This window comes from Epargyreus clarus, unplaced genomic scaffold (genome assembly GCF_041222505.1).
Source record: "Epargyreus clarus isolate Ecla_fem2 unplaced genomic scaffold, WU_Ecla_fem_2.2 ptg000024l, whole genome shotgun sequence".
NCBI classification, from domain to species: Eukaryota; Metazoa; Arthropoda; class Insecta; order Lepidoptera; family Hesperiidae; genus Epargyreus; species Epargyreus clarus.
This window is the reverse complement of record NW_027332231.1, coordinates 50,713-77,560: the sequence shown is the minus strand read 5'-3', so window position 1 is coordinate 77,560 and position 26,848 is coordinate 50,713.

Sequence of the window (26,848 nt, the reverse complement as noted above, 5' to 3'; positions counted from 1 at the left end):
ACTCCGCACTAACTCGACACTATTGCAACTAAAGCCAGCTAATGATACCGGCTCTCCAGCTCCCTCTAGCGCATCATTTGCGGACACTGTAATTTTGTTCTTCATTTCCATTCAATTGAACCGCCGCTAACGAGATCAAATCACGGCTAAATAGATAGCTCTGACGTCATTTGAATTAATAATCCGTTCGATATCAGCTGTCAGGCCTTTGTTCGCATTCATTAATAGTTAATTTATATTAGTGGTCGGCACAAACAAGTGACGGTTAGTTAAACTACAGTTATGGGAAAACTGTCGTGTTCGGATGGTTTCATACACATATCGTATAATGTTTGACCTTTGTACTTTTATTTAAACGTACTTACGTACAATGTTCATATTATTATAAAAGTGTCTCATAGAAGTATCTTCGTATAAGATCTATTTTAACAAAAATATAAACCTGAAAAACTAATTTCGATGGAAACGACATTGGGAGTTGTTGTCACTGATAAAAGAGCTGAGATCTAACCGACGCTAAGTTCCAGAGGAGTTATTAATTATAGCTGTAGGAACGTACATTCCTCAGTTCATTTACAAAACAATTATTTTCCTTGATATAGGATTTCTAACTGCATAGGTCCCTGTAGTTCCGGGACCAGAATAGGGCTACGGTATCCCCTGCCTGTCGTAAGAGGCGACTAAAAGAGGCTTCCGGGGTTGCGGGTGGCTAGAGTGGGAGCTCGAACCGCCCGGACAGCGACCCCGGGAAGGACGGCGGTATGTGTGGTCGCATACGGTCGTGCACACCAGACGGTGTGGCGAGCGACATGCTCACCTGAGCGGAGCCCGATGGGGCAACGCGCTAAGAGGACTCCGGTTGCGTTCCTCCGGAGATCCCGGAGTCCTCTACGCAGCGCCGAGGACGGCCACTAGGGGGTTTTTAGTGCGGTAAGAACCACACATAACCCCGTGCCGCTCCTACGGTACAGGGTACCTTTTAAAGGTTTCCCCCTCGTAAACAAAAAAAGGATATCTAATTGCGTAACACTATCCGAGGTTAAAGGATAACACAAACAAATTAGAAAAATAGCTGCTGTATTGAACATATTAAAAATTGCTCAGTTTTAGTTGTCTTATACACCAATGTCAGTAATTCGGGTCTACATTGTGAAACTTGGTTAACTTATATAGCAACAAAATGGGTAAATAAGCGAAAGTTACAGCAGACCTTCCAAATACCCTTGTCAATACCGTATTACGCACAAGTTTGTATGTTTATTCAACTTAATCTGACGTGGGGTCAGTAATCTTACACGTGTTTTCCCAATACTCACTATGAAGCTTTTGACAGGCGCCTGTTCTATTTAAATGAAAATTGTATAAGACAAATATATTTACTTCTATATCAAGCTTTAAATGTTATAAAAGTTATCCCTGAATATAAATAATTCTCAAATGCATTGCTATGCCTGGGGACTAAATTGGAACTTATAACCTAAGTTATATTACATTTTTTCAACCTTTTTTTTTTTTTTTTCTTTTCGAGGGGGAAACCTTCAAAAGGTACCCGGTGCCGTGGGAGCGACACGGGGTTATGTGGGACTTTTACCGCACTAAAACCCCCCCGGTGGCCGTCCTCGGCGCTGCGTAGAGGACTCCGGGATCTCCAAAGGAACGCGACCGGAGTCCTCTCAGCGCACTGCCCCGTTGGGCTCCACCCAGGTGACTTTGTCACCACACCGTCTGGTGTATACGACGGAATGCGACCACACATACCGTCGTCCTTCCCGGGGTCGCTAGCCGGGCGGTTCGAGCTCCCACTCTTGCCGCCCGTAACCCCGAAAGCCCCTTTTAGTCGCCTCTTACGACAGGCAGGGGATACCGTAGCCCTATTCTGGTCCCGGAACTACAGGGACAACATTTTTTCAACCTAAGACACATCCAACCATTGTCACTGATACAAAAAGTTGTGTTAGCAGTTTTGCCGCTATCGAACCGTTGAAATAATAATAAATCTAAATCTAGCGGCATATCTGTGCAAACCAGAAACAGTTACATTAACCAGCTACCCAATATGTATTATCATTTTGTAACGAGTTTCTTCACATTTTTACAGTACATAAAATGTCAAAAACCGAGCATACAATCCTCTTGATGCTAAGTAGCCACTTCTACCGATGAACGTGCTTAACACTGCTGTTAATAGACTGGAATATCTGTGTAGTTTACTAACTGCTGGTAAGAAATATTGTGTTGCGTAAAGCACAGACATTTTTTACACCTTTTGTCTTAATATAAATAACACGAAACCCACAAAGTGGCGGCTTGTCCTCGCAGTTTTTCCGGCTTTCGCGTTCAGGAGATTAAACAAAAACAGCGCCGGCTCGTAAATCACTTCACCGTACGTAGCGTATATTGATTAGTGCCGTAACACCAACACATAAGTATCTAATGAGTAAAAAATATTCGTAATATAATTAGGTAAGTTTTTATAATATAGTAGTAGCTCTAAAGCATGCATTAGGTCATTAATGCATGCACTTGATGGGCTACTGTGGCCAACCTCATAATAAATCAGGAACTAGAAGTTCACCTCACATATACATAAATCCCTGAGGGCTAAGTTGGAACCATTCGAATAAGTGATTTAGTATCTTCTAAACGTTATTTTGATTTTATGAATCCTTTAAAGTGCTTTAACAATTTATTTTATAAAGGACTAAACTTATTTACTGTTCCTGCTGTTCCTGAATAAACAAACAACCTACATCAAAGTTGGTACGGTTTTCCCAGAAATACTTGTAACATTAGGTTAGCGTTTCCAACTTACTACTCGGGAGCTCAATTCCCGTAATTAGTTAATACCATTCAAAGTCTCAATGGCAAAGTTTGAGAACCCTCGCCAGGATTGGCAGCAAACATCGGAACAACTCGAAAGTAGCGTATTCACAACTTTGCGATACTTATACGGAGGTATTATGTTAAAGAATTGTGGGCGCTCACTTGGTCATACTTTTAATGAGGACATGTTGCCTTATCTCGGATTATATTTCCGTTTTATAGCGTTATACAGAAAGAAGCCCTATTACAAAGGCTACGTAGTCCGTCCAAACTACCTATAAAGGCCTATCTTTTGAACCTTAATAAGTAGCCGGCTGAAAACGCAGAATATGGCGGTCATACTAAAATGTCAAAACAAAAAACAATGAATTAATAATTAAGTGCCTTATACAAGAAATGGGCTTTTTAATGTCTTTTTGTATTTTTTCTGTCGTTAATCTTGGTCAGGCAAGAACAATCGGGTCTATGGTCAGAAAATAAAAAAATGGCATCTATAACTGCTACGATTGTTACGTTGCTCCACTAGTAGTTCTGTACTAGTATTAGTCTAACTTCGACACTCACTTTGCCAATTCTTTATACGAAGGTAGCAACGCAGTACACTCCTGCCACGACTTCATGGCTTCCACTAATATTTATCACCAAATTCTTTAAGAGCGATATCACTGAAGACCCTGTTAGAAAGTAAACTTTAAACAACAACCTTAACCTTTTTGATGTTTTAAAAGAATAAAAACACGTGCAACCATTCCATGAAGCAGCGCATGTGTGACACACAACACATAAACACATGCTTGCATATCCACGCTAGCGACACGACGTTGTGCAAATCGATCTGTCATTAGCTGTTTTCATATGCAGATTTCCCGCGGGACGGACATAGCATTACCTTTTTTATTGAAAAATTAAAATACGAGCTGATGTTGTAAAATATCGGAATAAATACATCGCGAGCAGTGCCCGGGGACTGTGATTGATTATACGCCTAGTGGGCTTACCGTATACATATCTACATGACGTTTATTCAATTTTTTTGTAGTAAAAAATATAAATAATTTATTTATATGGCCAACGTAACAGCAAGTTAAAAATGAAATAATATCATACATATGTAATGGCATTGGGTTAATAAATAATTCATTCAGATATATTTTGTGTAAATGTGGGTGGTAAAAATATGTGGATGTGCGAGTGAAAGAAACACATTTTTAACATCCACCCTTTTTCTAACTATGACAAATTACGTTGCTTGGCTCGGTTTTTTTTTATTTTGTAAGTGTAATGTTCATAATAAGATTTTTATAAAATATTCCGAGAAAATGTGTTGACCGTAACCTTTGTTACCTTTTTAGAAAACATACCCAGTTGTACACTGTACTTAAAGTTAACAAAGCCAACCCATAATGTCCGAAAAGATCGTCCCAACATCAAAGGCCGGACAATCTCGTACCGAACCCGCCAGTAAATAAAAGTTAAGGAGCGTGTGTTGGTACAACGCTTTTACCTACACCGTGTAGTTTAACGCCGTGTGTCTTCACACAACTTGTCCCATTAACGACGCGTGACGCCGCCGCTTTGCACTTCGGCGGGTACTTTTGAAAATTAAACAAGTTAAACTACGCCACATGTATGCCTATAAACCTTGATGAAAACAACCGAGTTACAACTACACTGCAATCTTTTTATCCGACTGCGACATTAGGAGTGTATGTATGTATGTATGTCTATTTCTTTGGGTAAACTAATTGCCTACCTACGAGATAAAAATATTTGATGGATTTTAACGTATATGGTTATAAGTTACAAAAATAAAAATGGCGTCATTATTTTTTGTGACTTGTTATAGTTTCACTACAAATATATATTACTACGAAAGTAATAAAATATTGATACTCTAAAAAATATTAGCGTTAACAGGGTATGAATACATTAAATTTCAGAAACTTACTACATACATAAAATATAATGAATTATTAATTATCCGAATTGTTTCAATATCAAATTTATAAAATAATTTAAGATCTTCAAAATGTTTTTGCTCATACTTCTACGAGAAAAATGGTATATTTGATTGTACAAAAAATTCAAATTTATAAAATAGTACATTGTCTTTGTACATTTCTCATTGAAGTTGCTACGAACAATTTGCTACGCGCACATTTCCGCTGCTACGCTGAGCTACGCCGCGCCGTCGTATCCGCGCTACGAGAAATGTGCTGCGTCAGATGCGGATGTAGAACGCTCTTTTATCTTACGTACGAAGCGAATATCTTTTCAATTTTTTTATATTTTACTTTCTATTTTTACATTTTATAGATATATGGTTTTTAATAATTATTTTCTTACGCGAGTCTACCTGCGTAAACAATATCTAAATATTATAAAAGACTCGTAAGAGAACAGGAACATATTTTAAATAGGAAATTAAAAAAATAACAAATATGCTTAGTAGGTAGGCAGTTATTGTTAAATAACCAACATAATTCAGTTGTTTATTTCTATAGGTACTACAAGTAATTGTTGTAAAACAATGGTCGCACAAATAAATTTCACAAATTATACTCGACATTGTTGCCTACAATACATTACATGAAATAAAGGCCCGATAATTTAAAAGCGAACAATGAGTAAAATGTACCGAAGTTTAATGAAAAGTTGAATGTACGAAAATCACGAAGCGATTAACGGCAACTATTTATAACAAAAGACATTAAAAGCGTAGGCGTATCAGATCGGCCGGCGAACGAGCAAACAATGACAATTATGCAAATGAAAGTCCGCGAGCGGCCGCGCCGATGGGAGCAGATAGCCGGCTCCGGCCCGCACACCCGACGCTTCGGAGTTTCATTTGAACGTAGTAGAACCCTTTGTAGTTTGTCTCCGGCAGCACTACCGCCACACTTATTTCTACCTCATAACATCAGTGTTGAGTGCTGCTGTGTTCTGGTTTGAAGGGTGTGGTAAGAGAAACATTATTTTCCGAGGCGTTCCAGCTTAGACCTCAGGGGTAGCGGCGCATCTGTGGCCGACCTCAAGTAGGAGTATCTAATCCTATCTGGGGTTGATTACCGATGTCCATGGGCGGCAGTAGCCACTTACTATCAGGTAGACTTCATGCTCGTCTGTTACTCCTATTTAACATATATAAAAACAAATTGCCACGGCGCCGGCGACATACTTGTTTTGGACGAGAAGTGTTTGCATTGACGTGTTTCAGTTTGAAAATTGTGGTATGGTAAAGTATTCTTTCGACGTTAGTCCCCAGAATTTGCAATGAAAGTCTCCTTAACTTACGAACATAAACATAGATGTAGCTGACGGATTGACCCACCTCCCACTATATTATCTTCTTGTATCCTAGAGTCCTAGGATCCTATAGCTTGATTTTTTAACAATAAACGTTATAAGAATTATTTTAAGTGAAGTCAACTAAAGACGTAGAAAAATCTATAAAGATCTCACACAAAGACTCCACTCAACTCGCACTCTATATTTTATTAAATTTACATAACATTCCTACTACGTGTCTCAGCAACATGTGTGAGTATGACTATATTTACGAGTTCAGTAATAATGCCTCGTGGCTCACGGAGTGCGGTGGCGCTCGCGGCGGCTGCGGTTAGGACACACACTTACTGGGTATCTTCGAGCGGTCTCAATTTAAACTTGTATCTTGCTACTTATATAATGTGGTTTCTTATACCTAAGTTGTATGCATTAAATTTAATAATATACATTTTCCAACGCGATGGTCAGATTATAATCTAGTTAAAGACCTGTTAACCTTTTACTGTATGAGCTTCTTCTCATTGACTCGTGTAAGTATACGTTATATGTTAGTTCCCAATCTTCGGATAAAATTTTTTATATAGTTTTATATTACAGTCGCATATAAATTAATTCAGCTTGTATTATGATTAGCCGTCCTGAAACACATATAAAATTTTAGTAAATTATTATTTTTTCATTTACATGAATATAATTTACGCTGTAGTCGTTTAGTTGCACTTCAATATTAATCTTAATACCTGTATACTAAGATTACAAGTTGCTATTAGTAAAAGTAAGTTAACTAATTAGTGTAATGTGAAAACTGGCTGTGGAACAGAAGTCGCGTCGCGTGAAGACATCGCACAATGCAGGCGAGCTGATTGTTGCCCGCGACGTGCGGAGCTCCGGCCTCGGCATTATCATGTTCGGCGCCTTCCGCCACTCTCTCGCAGCTGGATCTAACAAATATAAGGCTGAGATACATACTCTAGTTTTTGACGTTGAACAATTTTGGATAAAATACTTTGATAAGTACTATTCAAAAGTGCTACAATATTATGTACACGATACTTCCTACCCAGAGCAATGTAATTTGCGACATATTTATATAATTGATAGCCAAATGAATATAACACATGGAGAAAGTTCTTATTGTTAGAGTTTGGGCTATATAGAGGACGCATACTTGATAATAAGATAAATAACTTCTGTAAGAACGATACAAAATATATCTATGGGTTATGCAATCATCACAATGTACAAAAAAATATTCCATGAAAACTTTTGTAATTAAATTGAACAAAGTAATAAAATTCACTTCAGATCATAACTGTCTAAAAATTGAAACTAAGTGTAACGTAGCCCTAACTACAAAATCCACATACGTACGTACATGTGGAGCACATTTAATGAGCGTGCGTTAATTACGGCGCGGATACAATAAGTTTGAATCCGCGTAAGCGCCGCGAGCTGCCTCCGCGACTGCCTACAAGTTCCTATAATTTCCGCACATAGCAAACTTACTTCGTATTTTTGTAAGCCAAGTTTGTTATACTTGTACTTCTTTGAACAATGAAGGACTGTGGAGCTTCTGCTACAGATTTTCAGCCACGTTGAGTTGTGTGTTGAGGTAATAGTTTGTTTACGTTAGATGTTTGTTCAAATGTTTGCTCTATCTTAAGGGATTTGCGGTTTGATCCGTACTATAACTTGGAACCCGCGAGGATATTAAAATGTTATTTTAAATAGATATGTCAAGCTAGTGTATTACGTACGTATTTTATACAAATACACTTGAATTTTATTTTTTTATAATTTGATACACTAAGCATAGTTATGTAAAAATCTGTCCAGCCATTTGGGCTGTAGACTATGTCAAAATTACACATACATACGCTCGAAAAACATTACTCTCTGCAGTCGGGTACAACATTTTAGATTCTGTTAAAATAGCTAAAACGAATAACAGTTTTATAGTTATATTTTAATGTTATCTAAATTATGTGTTATCAAAATATGAGTCCGTGACAGGTGACACGGCGCAGTGCAACAATAGCGATCATGCGACGTAACGAGCGGCCGCCGCACGCCATGCTCGTGCACTAACTACCCTCGCCCAAATCATTACACACCATACACCCCAATTTGATAATTTGATACAAGAACCAATCAAGCTAACTGTATATCTACATAGAACGTGTCAGCCACGGGTCGTGGAGAATAAAGTCATAATGTTGTATGTAATATTTTGACAGATACAGACCATGTATGCATGTCTTATAGTAGATATAGTCACATTATATAGAAAACTACTATTTTGTCTGCGATGGCACGTGCCTGACGCGTTCTATGATTGTTTTGTAAATGAATCCTGGTATCATATGAATTTGTCATTGACAATTTCATTTCATTACTAGTTTTTGCCCGCGGCTTCGCCCGCGTTTAAAGAAAATAATATGACATACTATCATCATCAACCCGTTACTGTCCCACTGCTGGGCACGGGTCTCCATTCAGAATGAGAAGGATTAGGCCATAGTCCACCGCGCTGGCCAAGTGCGTTTTTTTTGTTTTTTGTTATTTTTTATAAATCTCTTAGGTGTGCAGGTTTCCTCACGATGTTACCCTTCACCGTTTAAGCAAGTGATAATTAATTTCTAATACGTACATAAATTTGAAAATCAGAGGTGCATGCCTGGGATTTGACCCTCGGACCCCTCGATCGAGAGGCCGCGTTTCTTAACCACGAGGCTATCACTGCTTTTATGACATACTAACATACATAAAACTGAAAATTCGTACCTTCATTGGAATGGCAGTGGCGCCATCTGGCGATAATTGGTCGTACCAACCTTGAAACCTTCGTGGGCTCATGGAAAACAATTTTGCTAGAGATCATCACTTAATCAAATGCGTAGTTTACGATGCAATTCATACTAATATCGCTTAAAATAATAGATTTTTTTGGTCCAAAAGATCGATTCTCCGATTAATCGATCTTAGATCGCATCCCTAGTTCCCGTGGAATTTCCGAGATAAAAACTATCCTATGTCCTTTCTCGGGTCTTAGACTACCTTTGTACATAATTTCATTAAAATCGGTTCAGTGGTTTAGGCGTGAAGAAGAGACAACCAGACAGACAGACAGAGTTGCTTTCGGATTCATAATATGAGTAAGAATTAATGTTAAAAATTATGATACAAAGAATCCAACCAATAACAAATTAAAACAAAGAAACTTTCTAAAAAGAAACATTGGTCGTACGAACTTGAATACAGAAAAGGACACAAAGGAAAGAATCACAAAACAAACATCTTATTTCTAACTGTATGACATTCATAAAAATAATTCACCCTGCATAACATGTTTGTACACGTCGTTGGTGTTCACTACCGCGGGCTCCACAACACTGAGTAGTGAGTTCCTTGAAAATAAATCATAACAGCACTACCAAGTATGCACGCTCGAGGGACAATGAGTAAGTCGCGAGAACTCTGAATACAACCAACGAAGCGTAGGTCACGTTGTTATCGCATTATGAACATTGTGGACTATGAGTCTAACACTACAAAAAGATGAATAAACTTTGTTGAACATCGAAAAAATAGAAACATGTCTTATTTTAACCTTCCGTTATCTAACTAGCATCTTTAAGGGATGGATAAATATAATAAATATCTCAATACTGATTTATATTGTATAAGAAACTTTTGCAATAAAAATTATGCTTATTTACTCAAGCAAGCAAACAGCTGCAAGTTGTCTGTCAGTTAGTATAAAAGCTATAGACGTTTAAAGGATTATTCTATATTGGTGACCGTCCTAAGGTGACATTAATGAACGCTATCTTCATAATTTCATATTACGGTTTTGAAGTTTTCCAAATATTTATGTAAAACGGTAATTTATTTGTTTGAGAAAAAATTTAATATTTTAGTTTAAATTATGTGTTCCATGCAAACGTTTACAATTTAAACAGTAAATTTTGTGAATTTCGAGTCATCAAAAACTTGTTAATATAGCAATGCGGAAGTGCCGCACGGACTCAGTTGAGGGGCGACCGACGCGCGACGGGCCTCGAAACAACAGCACTCAGCGTACTGCTTGTCGGTATAGTTAAAAGGATGGAATGTGCATTCTCGCTAACAAAATCTTGAACAAATTTATGACTTTAAACGAGCTGCGAAAGTTTCAGTGTCTGCTAATGTTAAAGTTGGTAAAACTTCGCGCTCCTCAGAAACAAAGCCGCAATTATTTTTGAAAAAAAAACGCAACTGTGCTCGCACGGCTGTGTTTGAACTCTTATATAAACGAAACGTTCTAGTTTAGTCCTCAAGAGTAGCGCGCCTGTCTACACTTCAGGAGTCCTGTTCTATTTAAAGTTGGTTACAGCCCTCCATGTTATACAGTGTTCACTAAGATAGATTGCTAATTGGCTACTCAAAACAGACAAGGTACTAAAACTCTTAATGAACGGTATAGAAATGCTACATGACCTTAATTGGCAAATCGTCGGTACCTAAATTCAGCCTATAGATGGGAGTGGTTAAGCTAAAGTAGTTATTTATATGAATTATAAGGGTAAGCTTGTTCGTGACTAGTTACCGACGAGTTTATGTAGATTTCATTCAAATCGAACGAATTGTTTTCAACAAAATTTACATTTACTTAGTAGAGTTGTGATTAGACGATTCTTTCCTAAATTTATAAAGAAAATAAAAATTTATGAATATATTAAAATTATCAAATATAATATTTACGTAGGATGATCTGAAGGCAACATTAAAGCGTTCCTTGAGTAACAATAAATAATAATAGACGTTACCGAAATAGGCTACAATTTGAGGAAAAAGCAGAGGTCAACATTGTCGAAAAGGGCATCGAATGTTGATTTACAGGAAAACGGATCAGTTTGAAACCGTCAGTCGGATTTTCATGTTTGTGAATTACTTTCAGGTAATAGGAAACTGTACGCCGCTAGTTAATGCGGTTGTCATTCTCTGTAACTATTTAATTGACAAATAGTTTATATTTCACCTATCTTTAATCTGTAACAAATTAGACAATTTTATAATCCAAAAATTTCAACCCTGTAATCAGAATTTCGAATTTTTTTACAACCGACCTGAATTTTAGCAATTTACATAATTTTATGTGCGAATATACACATAATACACAATATACACATAATATGTATGTACCCACGAGGAAAATATTTTTTGAAATCACATCCAACGACAATATTACGACATACTTTTAAAAGGTTAGATAAACTGAGATCAGACAATTTTAATCCAAAAATACACGCAACCGTTATCGAAGACACCGTCTCACAGATACAGAAGTCATTTCTCATTTGGAGCTGCAAAGGCAAAGACACACATTGCTGTGCACGGGATTGGAATCGGAGGTCACGCTGCGGTTTGTTTTTGAGTTATAACCTACATAGAATGTGATCGAGCTCTTGTTTCATTCTTGTCATAGGCCTGTCCTACCACAGGAGTTCCTGTAGACCTAAATGCAAATAAACCTAATACAATGTCCTTGGCAATAGTTTCATTCAATGATAATATACTATTTATTTAAAATTTCTATGAGCGCGAAAGCGTGTTAATGTCAATATCCGTTCGGAAAATTCACATCGCTACAAGAATTTTCTGCTTAATTAAATACAACCGGCCCTGCGATGTCGACAGGGTTACGAAAATATTTACGACCAAAACAATTTTACACTCCATTTGGGACCTTGTAATAATAAAATAAATGTAACTTAGCAACAATACAAAGGAAAACCTCCTTTTGTGCTCTAAGTATATATTGGATAGTAAAGATTTATTGAGCTTAAGAGTAAAAAACCTTTAATATAATAAAGTTGGCTGGCTGACAGGGAAAGCACAACTTTAATCGGTGTATCTTAAAACATGAAAATTTGCAAAGAAGTTCCTTATATAATGTAGATGAACACTAAGAAGTGAGTGTCAAATGCTCATCCCTTTAGCAGCTTAAATTGCGAACAAAAGCTCGTATGATATAAAAGAAAATCAGCTCATTAAAATGTAAATTTTAATTAATTCATTGTAAAGTGATCACATTGCCTCCGATCGATCACACCTGTTCGTTACCGTCGTCCCTGTACACACGCATACGTATTAGCTTAATTTATTAATCTACTGGAGGGGAGAGAACGGGCTTAGCATACATTCCGTGTTTTATGGCGTGTACGGTCGATTGGCCCCGGCGATAAAACGATAAAACTCCGCTTTCAATGGGCGGCGCGACCCGCGATCTGCGGCAGGTGATTGATAAAATTCATTAGAGCTCAAGTGACCCTGCGCCCTGTCCGCCCTACCGCCCTGTCGCCCTGCCGCCCTGCCCGCCGCCGCCGGCAAACATTTATTACGTTCGCTCATTCGTAACTACGCATACATCGTATTAATGTGTCCGTAAGGGAACCTTCACCTACTATTTGTTTGTCACTTTAAAATAAAGGTACAATTACCTATTGCTTTAATGTTGAACATTAATTTGATTTTAATATTTTTTAAAGCTTATTAATATTCAATGCAAATAAAATATTGTACTTTACACTAATATATGTTATTTGTAAATTTTAATTTACATTAATTGCCTGAGCTTCAACATTATTAACGCTAAATTTACGTATAGTTGTGGGTAAACGATTATCTTATTCAAATATTTTCTATTTAATGTCTGTCAGTTAATTCGAAGTTGGTAATGTTAACCAACAAAAAAACAAACAATTTATTTATTTTGCGTGTCAATTCGACAAAAACAAGACGAGTCAAAGACAAGACCGCATTGGTTAATGCACTGTCTAAATGCCTAGTGTGTTCCAGCCAAAACAAAGCTCGTCTAATAGTATAGTATGATCACCGTTGGTCCGACGTGTAATCCGCACAAGATGGCCGCCCTGAAGCTGTGTTATATACGTACATAATCCCCAGGAGCTGCTTCAGCCAGTTATTATTAATTAACCCCAGACTCAGTAGTTACGTTATGAAAACCTAATTTATGTAAGGAAAAATATTGATAAATTTGTAAAACGGTGTGACACGCATAATGTAAATACAAGGAACAAACTTAACCTTTCTACACATGTTACTCGTCTCCACAAAATAAGTAATTCTTTTGTGGGTCAATGTATACGTTTTTATAATAAACTGCCCATCAAAATCAGAAATTTGTCAATTAATAAATTTAAAGTTATTATCAAAAGCACACTTAGTCGTAAAGCTTATTATAAAATTTCTGATTATATTAATGATAAAACAGCTTGGGACTGATCAATAACATAATTATTAGTTAATTAAGAAAATGTCAAAGTGTAGCGTATCTTGCTGAACAAACTTCTTTTTTTTTAGATAAATGTAAAGCAAGATACTGGAGCTAATGCTTTATTAATTATATGTAAAAATAATGGCATTTAAAAAAAAATTAAAAAGAGAATAATTATTTTTAAAATTAAAAAAGACAAACCCACTGAGTTTCTTACCGGATCTTCTCAGTAGAGGTCGCGTTCCGATCCGGTAGTAGTTTAAGAAAATATTGTAACTGACAATTTGTAAGTGCCGCCGTTGGCCTATACAAAATAAATATATTTCATTTCATTTCATTTCATTTCACGAATAAGTTATGAACATATTTACTTCTATTAAAATTTGTTATTCTGTTTATTTACAGATTTTAGTGCCGTCCTGATGAAAATCGGTATGTCTTTTATAAAATTATAATCTTACATTTATATCTTTCCGGATATAAATGTTCGTATTTTGGTCACAGGAATGTATACAGAAATAAATAATTGTATACAGTTTACCTAGCCTCTTCTTTAATCTATTAGCTTCGCTTATATCAAACGAACCCAAAATACTGAAGGATGAATAATCTTTACACGTATGGTTATACACGTGTATAATCCGGGCGGTTCGGCCAGCTAGTTGTAATTTACGGGCCGGTCCGAGCGCGCATTAACTATGATCGAATTAATTCCGCGTGGCGATCGGAAGCGATGGGAAGCGCTCGGAAGCGGCCAGAAGCGCCGCTGCGGCCGCTCGTGACGTAATGGACGCTCGTTTCGGCCTGGCCGATACCGCAGATGACCCAATCTGTTTAGGTTTATTTTAAGCACGGTATAATAAAGTAGTAGGTTTTGGGCAAATTTTTCAGTAGGTTTTTAGTAGGATTTAAAAAAATGTGTGACAATTCAAAAATGATACTCAAAAGGCTTCTAGAAGAATAAAAATGATTTTAAAAATCCTTTTTTTTCAACCAATAGAACTATGTAATATTGAAATAAAAAAAAACCCGAATTTTAATACAAGTTTCATAACAAGAAACTTTGTTTTAAAGTTATTTCTTAATGCTGAAACTGTGTGAATCGCATAACTTCGCGCTTGCACACGGTTCAGTCGGCGATAATGGGTTTCCGATATCCAAATGTACATTTGGGTTTTATCCAGGTATCACCCGATACCGCACCCTTACTTAACAAAACTTATGAATGGATACACAATAATAGTATACTTGTATCATACTGCAGGAAAATACAAGTTAACTAAGGTATTAAGTAGTATTTTGATCTCTGATCAAAATCTATCTTTTGATTGAATTTTTGGGGATCCTTCTGATTAATATTTAATTCGAATGTAGTCACCTACATTGTATAATACGTCGGAATTACAAGAGAAATTAGAATAGATACTTTAGAAAATAAGAGATAGTTAACAGTATCAGGAGTTACTTAGCAGAAATCCATGCGATAAAGTTGGGATAAACTCTACGACGGATAATCGTTATCGGTTAACGATTAACTATCGTAGGGTCAAATTACCCTGGCAATGCTTACAATAATTACTTTGAAGCTAAGTACTGACTGCTAGGCATCGTGTATATTTTTATTATTTACATACGCATGTGTCTTATAAAAGAATACGATGTGGAAATAATATACGGTCGCCGATAATCTGCGGATTACTGCGAATAAGAACACTAAAACTATTACTTAAATGTAAAATTGTGGAATTGAGCTAAAGGGTTCAATAATTTTATCAAAGTTGGTAACAGAAATGATTACGATAATGTAATCCTTAATGCAATTAAAGCAAATGATTTTCAGTTCGACATATTTTAAAGTACAATTATTATTTTAAAGTAATTGAGCATTTTCATTCATCCATTAATGGAAGCCACACATTTTATAAAGAAAATTTCATTGTATCGAATTAATATTTTACTTCATTATCGAGCTTCCGTTCAATCGAAGTGTGAAATTGTTTCACCGTAAATATTTTGGTAATTCTGTCGACGCAGGAAACGAGAGCTCGGAAGTGAACTAAATTAGGTCGAAATTCCTACGGCGATGCGAGGCGCCGAACAGAAATCGTTGTTTAATTGAAACGGAACAACGGAGCGTCTGCACGTGCTGTAAAAAGGTTTTATGAGCTGTTTCATTACTCCGAGTGCCCATAAACGGGACTTGTTTGAAAGAACAAATAAGAGGCCGTTCGGGAAATATTGGCCGGCGATGTCGCTCACTAGAACAACAGATTGGGGGCCGGTCACTCGCCCGCCGGAGGAAGTCTCCTTTTCGTAACGTTTTGGGAAACAACGGAGATATACTATCGGGTGATTATAATCGGGTACTTCCACATTAATACGTGATTATTTTTCTATAACATACAACTGTAATGGGAGCACTTTTGTTTACACCACGCGAATACTCTTAGATATTGAATCGCCATCATATTATGCCAACACTTAATGAAGATACAGATTTAGGGCTCCTTGTCAGATCTTGCAGACAAAAAGGAAGTTTTATTCATTAATAACCGAACAAAATGTAATTTTACGTACATTTATAATGAACTTTACAATTAAAGTTATAATAAATGAGTATGATTATTATTGTATATCTTGTGTAATGGAAAAATAAGATGAAGAACATTAACCACTTTACATTAGGTTATATTAAAGTAATGTTGTCCATGAATATCTGTTACTTACTCTGCATATGACAACTTATAGTATGCAAGAATATTTTAGCGACATTGCTACGAAGAATTCAGCAATGGTCTACATAGCTTATATGACTGTAGTGTGATATTGTACAGTCTCTAAAGTTATTTAAAACAATTGTCTATCTTTTAAACTATCCACAAAGTGCTAGCGTTGCCCAAACTGTGTCTCTAACAAAGCTCATGACGGCTGCGAGCTGCTGCATTATTCGCTCTTTAACGAAATTCGCAGATTCGCCGGAGGACAAGCAATTTGCGAACTTTGTAACTCCATTACTGGAATCTACTGAGAGTACTTAAAAGTCGACTACGAACTGTGTTTAATGATTGTACAAAATTTGGAGAATGCAAAAAACTCATAATACATTTCAGTTCAGTATGTCATATTTAAACAATGGAAAATACGTAGTTTCGAAAATTACATCCAACTGATTAAAAAGAAATGAATATTCCTAATGAGCTGCACTTTACACAGCTTGTGCAAGAAATCCGGTTTTTTCATTTTCGGATTAATAAGTCGTCTACTTTTATGAAGTAAGGTCTAACTAGCGGCGACCACTGTGTCAATGGGCTTGAATCTACATTTAGATCTACAATTGTATGACTAAACACCAATATTTGAACCGTCATCAAATAGTTGACTAGATCAGTGTGGAGTAAGTAAGGTTGCTTAAGTCGTACCCCCTGAGGGAAAAATGCTGTGCTATTAAGGGAAATTGAAATTGAAGCAATTTATACTTTATTTATTTAGCTATCATAAGCTTTTAACCAAAAAAAGAAAGGCTTATATTTAAATAGTTTAACGTAAATTAAACGTTTTTCAAAAAATATGTTTCGGTACAATTTCGGTACATGCCAGTTGAAAGTGTATTGAGCAGTTCGGCGGAGGTTGCTCTCGCCGCCGATTAGCCGCGAACTAACGAGCCGCTCCTGTGGGACAGGTGGCTTACCGCTCCTCATTCCTCATCCCTTGCTTACTCTGTAATATTGAACATGTAACATAGGTAATGAAATATAGTGGAATGGATTCCGGACTATCGAGCCAAAACGACATGTGGCCAGCAATGCTGTTAATTCACTGCTGATGTTGTAAGGAATCATATACTCGTATGTGGTTATCATATTTTTTGACCCGTTATTAATACTCAATATGTCCAAGTTTTTTTTATCAAAAATAGATTTTTGTCAATTTATAGTCCCTTTACACTCGAAGATTTTTTTTCTCAATTTCCGTTTCAAAGCGTTTATTACGGCTTTTTATATAACTTAAGGGATCAACAAAAAATACGAAAAAAAAGTGTGTGTGTGTCAGCTACGACGCACGATTGGAGTTTACTCCTTACGAACGATAATTATGATATATATCGAATAGAAAAAAAGGGGTAAATGAACGCATCTGCTAAAATGATAAGAGAAACAAACATATATCTGTAATTATTCGGATTATTTATATTACTTCAATAATGCGTATTACATAAAGTATGTTACAAAATAATATTGTAGTGTTTGTATCATGACTATTAACTAAAGTACAGCACAGCTGTAAACATTGTCTCGTGCTCACGGTGTGGCGGGGCGCGCGGCGTCAGTATCGCGAGAGCCAAGGGCGAGAGCGGACGGCCGCCTGCGCACATAGTGAGTGGTCGAGCCAGTGCATCACGAGAGTAGCAGTACATATACTACAAGTGGCGACGAGGATAAAGGGAAGTAATAATGATAATAATATAAAAATAATAAAAAAAAAAACATAATAGGGGACAAAGATGTCCAAAAACAGCACTATCAATTTCAGTGAAATACTCGTAGGTATTAACACATGAGTTTAGTGTTTACACTGTTAACGAAGTATAAAGTTATTAGTAAGGTGTAAGGTATTAGTTGGCACCTACTCGCACACGACAACGTAAAGTCAATTATCAAACCGTTTTCTTTCGAGTGTAATTTTGGTATACGGTCGTACAGTGTGTGTATTTTGTTTCACTAAAAGGATTCAGACTTCAGTTACTAATAATCGATTTTGGAACTTATATTAACGTATTGTTATTTGAAATTAATGCAAAATTATTAATTAAGCATTATGGCCTAATAGCTTAAATAAATAATATTATAGGTGTCGGTTTTGGTAATTAAAATGGAAAGATGTCTCGCCGCATCGAAATTGAATGGGGCCGCAAAGGGGTGATTTTGTCATTTACTTTTGAATTCTTGACGAGTGAGCATTTTTGGAGGAAATTTACAAATAACTAAATTTTGGGAGTATCTCCAATGAGGGATTTGAGTCCGGCTAGTTGTTTTTAATTAATTCCAAGACATCCTTGACGTCTGCCGTTTCGCGCCATAATCACCTTTTGTTTTTTTTAATCACGAATGCGGCGTTGCAGCCAATGAAATATACAGAAAGCCAATTAAATATGTTAACTATTTTTCGAGTGAAAGTTTTAAACTATTTAAATTTTATTTATTTTTATAATGTTGAACTGGCGCAATAAGGTATAATAGTAAATGTAATCTTACAGTAATGATTAATACTGCGTGGTTAATGTAACAAACAAATGAGTGAATGATCGGGTATTTTGAGGATATTTTGCAACGGAGGCGTGGCGTTATTTTGTTTGGGTAACAGTTTCGGTTCTCGGGGTTGGTTGCACTTTCTTGTTGGAGTGATCAATCTATAGATTTTACTTATCTAAGATACTACTACTACTACTACTTACTATAAATCTGGTGTACAATAAAGAGTATTGTATTGTATTGTATACTTATCTAAGTGTGTGGTATGGTAAGTGTGTTGGATCCTACAAAATAACAAATTATGGAAATGCCAATAATATAATGCGGTTACACCTAGCATCGCACCACTCGCCGAAGGATGCGGTTCCGTCCATATCGATTGGATCCATGCGGTCCTCCACAGTTCAGGTTGCACGGTCGTTTTCGTAGAAACAATCGTAGTGATATGGTGAATATTGTGTTGCCTCTGTTCTGCAGTACAGCAGATATTTAAGACAAATATCTGAGTAACAACAAATTTTAAGTTACATACCTATTCCCATTGGTGATTACTATAAAAACGTCCATTAAATTGGAAAACTGTGGTTCAAATGACCGTCCATTAAATTGGAAAACTGTGGTACAAATGTACCTCCATTAAATTGGAAAACTGTGGTTCAAATGACCGTCCATTAAATTGGAAAACTGTGGTACAAATGTACCTCCATTAAATTGGAAAAGTGTGGTTTACATGACCGTCCATTAAATTGGAAAACTGTGGTAGAAATGTACGTCTATTAAATTGGAAAAGTGTGGTTCAAATGACCGTCCATTAAATTGGAAAACTGTGGTACAAATGTACCTCCATTAAATTGGAAAACTGTGGTTCACATGACCGTCCATTAAATTGGAAAACTGTGGTACAAATGTACGTCTATTAAATTGGAAAACTGTGGTTCAAATGACCGTCCCTTAAATTGGAAAACTGTGGTACAAATATACCTCCATTATATTGGAAAACTTGATACAAATGTTCCTCCATTAAATTGAAAAACTTTTGTACAAATGTACGTCCGTTAAATTGGAAAGCTGTGTTATACATGTATCTCCATTAAATTGGAAATGATATATATAAATATATTTTCTAATCATCATTGTTAAAATGATATTAGAAAGTAATTAAGTTGAGAACAGCTGTCAGTTGCCTAGTTAACATCTGCTATGTAGAAATAATAGATGAGAAAATGTTAACAATATGTATTTAGAAGTACTAAAATGTATACCTGCTGAATATTAAAGCAAGGGACAATGTTCACATTACCTTATATCTCGGTAATGGCGATATTGAGTGTGTGGAATATGGATTATACGAATCAACATTTTGCAGAAAAAAAAAATATCAACATTGCAATCCGTATGTAGTTGTATAAAGGTGCTCTAAACCATTAAAACTTATTACAAAATGGACTAAATAAAAAATACGTAATATGAAGGTGAATTAAAACTGAATTATGTCATGTGTGTGTGACCGGTATTCAGTTTATTTATGAGCTACGCTAACCTTCGCATCATCTGTGTGAAACAGAAATAAATATGGAAAATATAACCTTTAGGAGGAAATAACCTGATCAAAATCGGAATCAAACCTATGTAATGCTTTGTGTTAATCTAATGACACATCACTCAACTCAACGCTATTAGGATCGACTTAAATAAGTTTTTCAGTTTGCCCAAAACAACCGACAATTCACTTGTATTAGAATTACAACATGAACGGGATAAGTTAAACAAACAATGCAAAACATGCTCAAAATGAAATTACGACTCTTGTGAGAGAATATTTATTCTGTTTACAACATTTGATAGAAAAACAGAAACAGACATCTATAAGTACACCAATGTTAACAAGTCTATAAAATCCTTAATGAAACGAAAAAGGAAATTTAATTAATAATGTCAATAACTACAAATAGCCCAGAGCCATGAAATAACATACATAGAAGGATTAGTATTAAATTTTAAACTTAAATATGAGTTGTTGCAAAAAGAAATTTCAGATCAGGTACAATCAACAAATAAGTGCCGGATTTGTGTAAACATACTGAGGCCCATTCTAAGTCATCAGTTATGTCCTTATGTAACCATCTAAATGTAAAAAAGATAAGTCTCCAGGTGGAAAATTGATACCTACAAACATAGTGAGTCAGTTAAATTGTAATGGTTCTTTACTTACTTAATCACAGGTTAAAACCTACACACCGCATAGAATTATCATGTTTTCTGATGGTATTGGAAAAGGCATGAGTTTCTTGTTACACAGGTATTTAGATGACACTGTTCTTAAAAAAATGTATTCCCGGTGTAACATTTGTTCAACTGGTTGGGACAATGCTGGCGTATGCCTGTAATAATAATAATCCTACTACTTTTCATAGTATTTGTTGGAGACTGTATGTATAATGAAAAAGGCATTGAGAAATTATCTGTATAAATTTTAAACATTGAATGTGAGAAAATTAATTATATGTGCATTTCCATATTCTACAAGTTTATCAATGCAATATAATAGTCACAATTATAAATTAAATTTAATAATTCATTATGACTGCTGTCACTGTAATAATATGTCTATATTGGACACAATAAAATTTTGTAAAAAGTTTGTTAAAACGGATCATGCTTTGTTTGTTTCATTTAAAGACAAAAGATTAATCGATGCTTTGTAAGGCAATACATACTGGGTCTATTGTAATTAATTATATAAATAAATCTTTATTGGCAAAGAAACTATCATCCAGGACAACAAGAAAACCTACTCATGTGCTAAATGTTGTACATCAAAATATTCAAGGTTTTCTTGGCAAAACACTAGAAGTAGAATTAATTTGGAAGAATGTAGTGTGGATGTTCATTGACTGACTGAACACTGGCTTTCTAGAAGTGAAGTGGCTCTGCACATTCCGGGTTTCCGAATTGTTGGCAATTCCTGTTTAAAAGTGGCGTAGAAGCCAAGGAACGCAATGATATTGATTGAACGTTTAATTGAATTGTCTTGCATTGAATTATCAAGTTATGTATCTTCTACCATTAGCTGATTTCTCGTCCTTTGAATTAGTAATGAAGTATGTCTAGTTACACAGTAATGGTTACACAGTTAACCCAAAGTAAAATAATACTTAATAGTGACATGTGATTTTGAAATTGTTATAAATAACTTAAGTTCCGGTCACAGTGGTCTGCTAGCTAGATTTCCCTTTGGAAAAGAAATTGAGAAAACACTAATCTTGAAACGTTGTATAAGACACAGGAGTCTAAACGTGTTTAAAGAGGGGTTGTGTGCAAAGCTAGATACTTTTGAATATAATGATACCAACAATGTAAATTTAATATATAATAAATTGTTTTGTGCTATTAACATTTAAAGCTAAAAAGGTTACCATACAAAATACATGCAACTTCAGTAAATGGGTAACTAAAGGCTTATATAAATTATAAGTAGAAACAGGTTATTAGAATTAAATGAGATGAGAAAAGATGAGACTGGAAATCCTGAAAATAATGGGAATAAATAATTTACATCGATTTTGAATGATTACCTTTTTGTTAAATTAATAATTATTATTAGGAGTAAAGAATAGGGTATTCAGTATAGCTGATAGCCTAGAGGCTGAGAGGCACGGCCTCTTGGTCGGGCGTTCTGGGCCCGTCCCGGGCGCGCACCTCTGGTATTCGAGGTTATGTGCGTATCTCTCAAAAGAGTGCGAGGTGCCCATGTGCGTTGGGCCGGCGCGGTGGGCTGTGGCCGGATCCTTCTCATTCTGAGAGGGTTGATAATTTAGAAGTATGTTAGCAAAAATAAATAATAAAGATTTTGATAAGAAAGGGATGTAGTGTTTGTATCATGACTATTAACTAAAGTACAGCACAGCTGTAAACATTGTCTCGTGCTCACGGTGTAGCGGGGCGCGCGGCGTCAGTATCGCGAGAGCCAAGGGCGAGAGCGGACGGCCGCCTGCGCACATAGTGAGTGGTCGAGCCAGTGCATCACGAGAGTAGCAGTACATATACTACAAATATAAATAATAATAATAATAATAATAATAATAATTGTGTTCACTTTATACAAATCCAATTTTATGATGATTGATTTCTTTCACTTTGAATTATAATATCATTCTTAAATACTGTAATTATAGGTTTGTGGTAACTGAAATACGATACGTGAACTTCGGAAGTTACATGAGTTATGAATCGTGAAAACACCGCATCAATAGTTGTACCATATCTAGCGCGCAACACACACGTACAAACATACGCACACATTCAACTCTCAGACTGGAGGTAGTGAACTATACAGTGAGACTACGAAGTATCGCGCAAAGAGGAGACCCCGAGAATGAGATACGCTGTGTAATGTATTCCATCTCATTCTTTTACACGTTCAATCCTACAGATATATATGTTTGGCTCTTTCTACGTTACGCCTCAACTTTTCGTGTTACACTTGATTTTACTCCTCATAAAATTTCCGTACCGGGCCTTATAACTCAAATCGTTTCTTAAGGAGTAAACTCCAAAAAATCCAGAGTTTATACTTAATCCAGAAATCGACCCGCACGATCGTGAGTCTCCCGTGGGAATTGTCACACTCACGATCGTGAAAATTGCAAAAAAAATAGTTTTTTATCAAAAAAAATTAGAAAATTAAAACAAGTTGGAGATATTTAACACTGTCTTTATTTTCATTAGTCTTTATAAAAAAATCTGTCTTGGCAATGAAACCTAAACTACGTAATTCTATGAAAATCAACATTCTTCTTTCTTCCGTTATTGCCTCCGTCTTCAATCCAGGTCTCCAAGGCGTAGGTATTCTTGGCCAAGGAATTCATCCAATGATAATGCAGGTGGAGAAAATTTTTGGCCATATCTATTGCAATTAAATTAAGTTTTCGACCGGTTCTTCTTAGATAATATAAATTTGTGCATCTGGTTACATATCAAGAGCCTCACAATTCAAATATTAAGATGAATATCTTTGAAAACTGTACTGGAGATGTTGGTAGGGATGTATATACCTTTTCAAGACAGAAAACGTATTCTTTTCCAAGCTATTTTTCGATGTTTTGGACTTGAAGATGCTCGGCGGCGAGAAATTTCTAGGGATGATTTTGAAGTAGATGGTTGAGGTTCAGGCTCAAGTTCCAGATCCAATTCTAGGTCAGTTTCTATTTGAGGGTCTGCATGTGCTTCTGGATCTGTTTCAGGGCACAATTCTTCAAATTGAAACTCTTCTAATCTATTTGGTTGAAGCTCTTCACTTTCATGACGATCTTCAATGTCCGATATATTTCTCCTCACCCCGCACTGGCAAAATCTGATCGTCATTTAAATGTACCCCTAAAATTGAAACAAACAAAATTGTTATTGACGAAACTTACACATAACTGGTAATAGCAATAAAAGCATTTTCATCAAACGTTATTCTGCACCAACAACCGAAGGCACACAATCGTAACAGTTGAAATTTGCAACTTAATTGTATCTAAATTGCAAGTTAATCGAAAAAACTAATAAAGTCCACGTATTAATTGTTCTTTTAACTTTTAAATAAGCAATAATTAATAACAGATACTAAACATTTAATACCAAAAATAATTACATACCTGTGACAGTGCGCGGGTCGAAAAAATCTGCCATCTTTGTACGAGTCCCCAGCACAACTGACCGCCTGCACCCCGCTCACTTAGCCGGTAGCACGTGCGATACTCTCCTCACGATCCATCGGCATCGGTTGCGTTTCGAAAAATAAGAAGCTATCACGTGGGATTTTTTTTAAAGTGAAACTCACGCGCATATCATCTCGGGTGTAAAGGGATAAAGCAATTATCAAAATGTGTCAATCTTTGGTAGGCAACACGTTGTATTGATTATTATTATTAATGCGAGTAAGAATTGACAACGGGCGTTATTTAATCAAACTTTGACAAGTGTATGAATGAATATAACATCTTCGATCACTAAGTATAACATACAGTACTCGCTCTTGTGTCTTCATTTAGAGCAAACTCGATAAACATCTTGCGGCGCAGCTAACTTGCTCTGATTTATGGCGCTCTGCCGTCCGCTGTACCATACGCTTCCGATAACAAGCAACAAGGTTTTGCCATTAGAGCTTCAATATTTTTATGATAATAAAATAGTTATCTAAAAACAAAAAGTAACGCTTCATACACTTACAGCTGTAAACTGGGATTTTTCCTGTCCACACACCCACAATATCACCTAAATCCAAAACAGTAATCTGTATATAGATTGAAGATGAGTTCTATGCCATAGCCCTATCTATAAAATAATATAAGTCTTTCCGACATGATCACTAAACTGGTACTATTTCGGAAGTGTTTTGTGAAATAGAATTGCATTATCCTTGGTACGCATTACTCGAAGCCGGCTCAAGCAAATGCGGAGTGATTGACGGTAAAGCCTCTCCCTCTGTTTCGTTTGTTTCAAAGAGCTTCGTGAAGCCGTATTGGATTTGGCGCTGTGTTGCGATGTTCCAATTTCAACTAACAATTAGTACTCTGCATTCTTGCCAAGTGTCTAGCTTACAGCTTGTTAGCCTAGGGAATGAGATTTATCACTCAAATAAATTTTGTGAGTAGCTCTATAAATAGATTCCACGTGGAATCTCAAGTGGTATCTCAAAATGTGCATATATTTTGAGATATGGTGATACGAGCATTTTTAAATCTATGTATTACTGCGAATAAACAATATTATTTGGAGTAAATCATACGTAACCTTTATGTAACGTATCGTGTTAATCTAATGTCATGTGTAAAATAAAACATATGGGATGACTATTTTGTGCGATAAATTGTGGACTTTCACTATAGTCACTTCAATATGAATAACATCGCAAGAAGATACTGTCACTTTTTACAACATCAGGAGATATAAGCCTAAAGTTAACCTTACATTTTGTGTGTTATAAATAGTAATAGCACATAAAAAAGTTAATTAGTAACACGCAGGCATTCGCTGGGCAGCTGCTGCACATAATGAAAGTTGTTTGTTGAGCGCGATTATTCCTCGATATAAAACTTAGTTAATATCTCGTCCAACTTCCTGAGCATATCCGGGATGCTCCGGGTTCTTCACACGCCACCGGCTTTCTTATTACCTTAAGACTAGGACACACTAGACCACTGACGTCTAGTCGACAATGAAATGTAATGTATGAAATAATAGAGGTTTTTCATACTAAAATAATAGCACAATAATCTTATTTCAAGTGTCCAGTGTAAATTGGTTCTCCCGAGTTTTAATTAAATTTTTAAACAGCAATTTCATTCCACACCTTTTATAGGTATATTTAAAATGATGCGTGTTATTTATGGGATCAAGTCTTTATATTTAAACAACTCGTTTGGCTCCTGTTTATTTACTAGTATTAAAATATACAGTAATGTTCAAAAGAGCTTCTGAGTACAACTAAATAATGTATGAACACAAGAATTTTCTTCTTCTGTGTTCTAACATTCGGGTCTTTTCCTACCTGTATTACCACTAATATTTACAACTTCATCAAACGTATAACCAGTACTACTAACACCTCCGTAAACAAGAGGGTGGATACTTAAACTAGCTACGCTAACAGTGTATCGGCTGCCTAACGTACGATCTATCACTCCACAAATAAATAACGTTGGAAACATTACAAAGTTTGATTACACGGATGACTTACGAGGCGGCGTCAAGTTTCTCGTGTGAGCCAGTGAGTGTAATTTCAACTTTGAAGTTTGCCGCTCTATTAATTACGGCGAAATCCATTAATGTTTAACATATAATAACTCAAAGTTTAATTTTCATATTGAAAATAAGGTTATTCCACGTACACAAATAGATTGACATGTTTTGTGGAATACAAAATTACATTATGCACATTGTACACACAAATATGGTCTTAATATGAATTTCAGTTGAAAGTCGTACTCTATAAATTGTACTTGAATTCATTTTGTTTAAATACTTTGAAATTTTGAGTAAGGAATTTCAATAAAAATTCGCACTAATAGTATCATCATCGCACTTACTAAATTATTTTATATCACATAATACTTCTACATATTAAAACGACGAATGATTTAAACGAATTACATTAAAAACTTCATATATTTTTTCAGGTACTAAATAAGAAAAGTCAGTAAAAATATTGTTTACTTTGTTT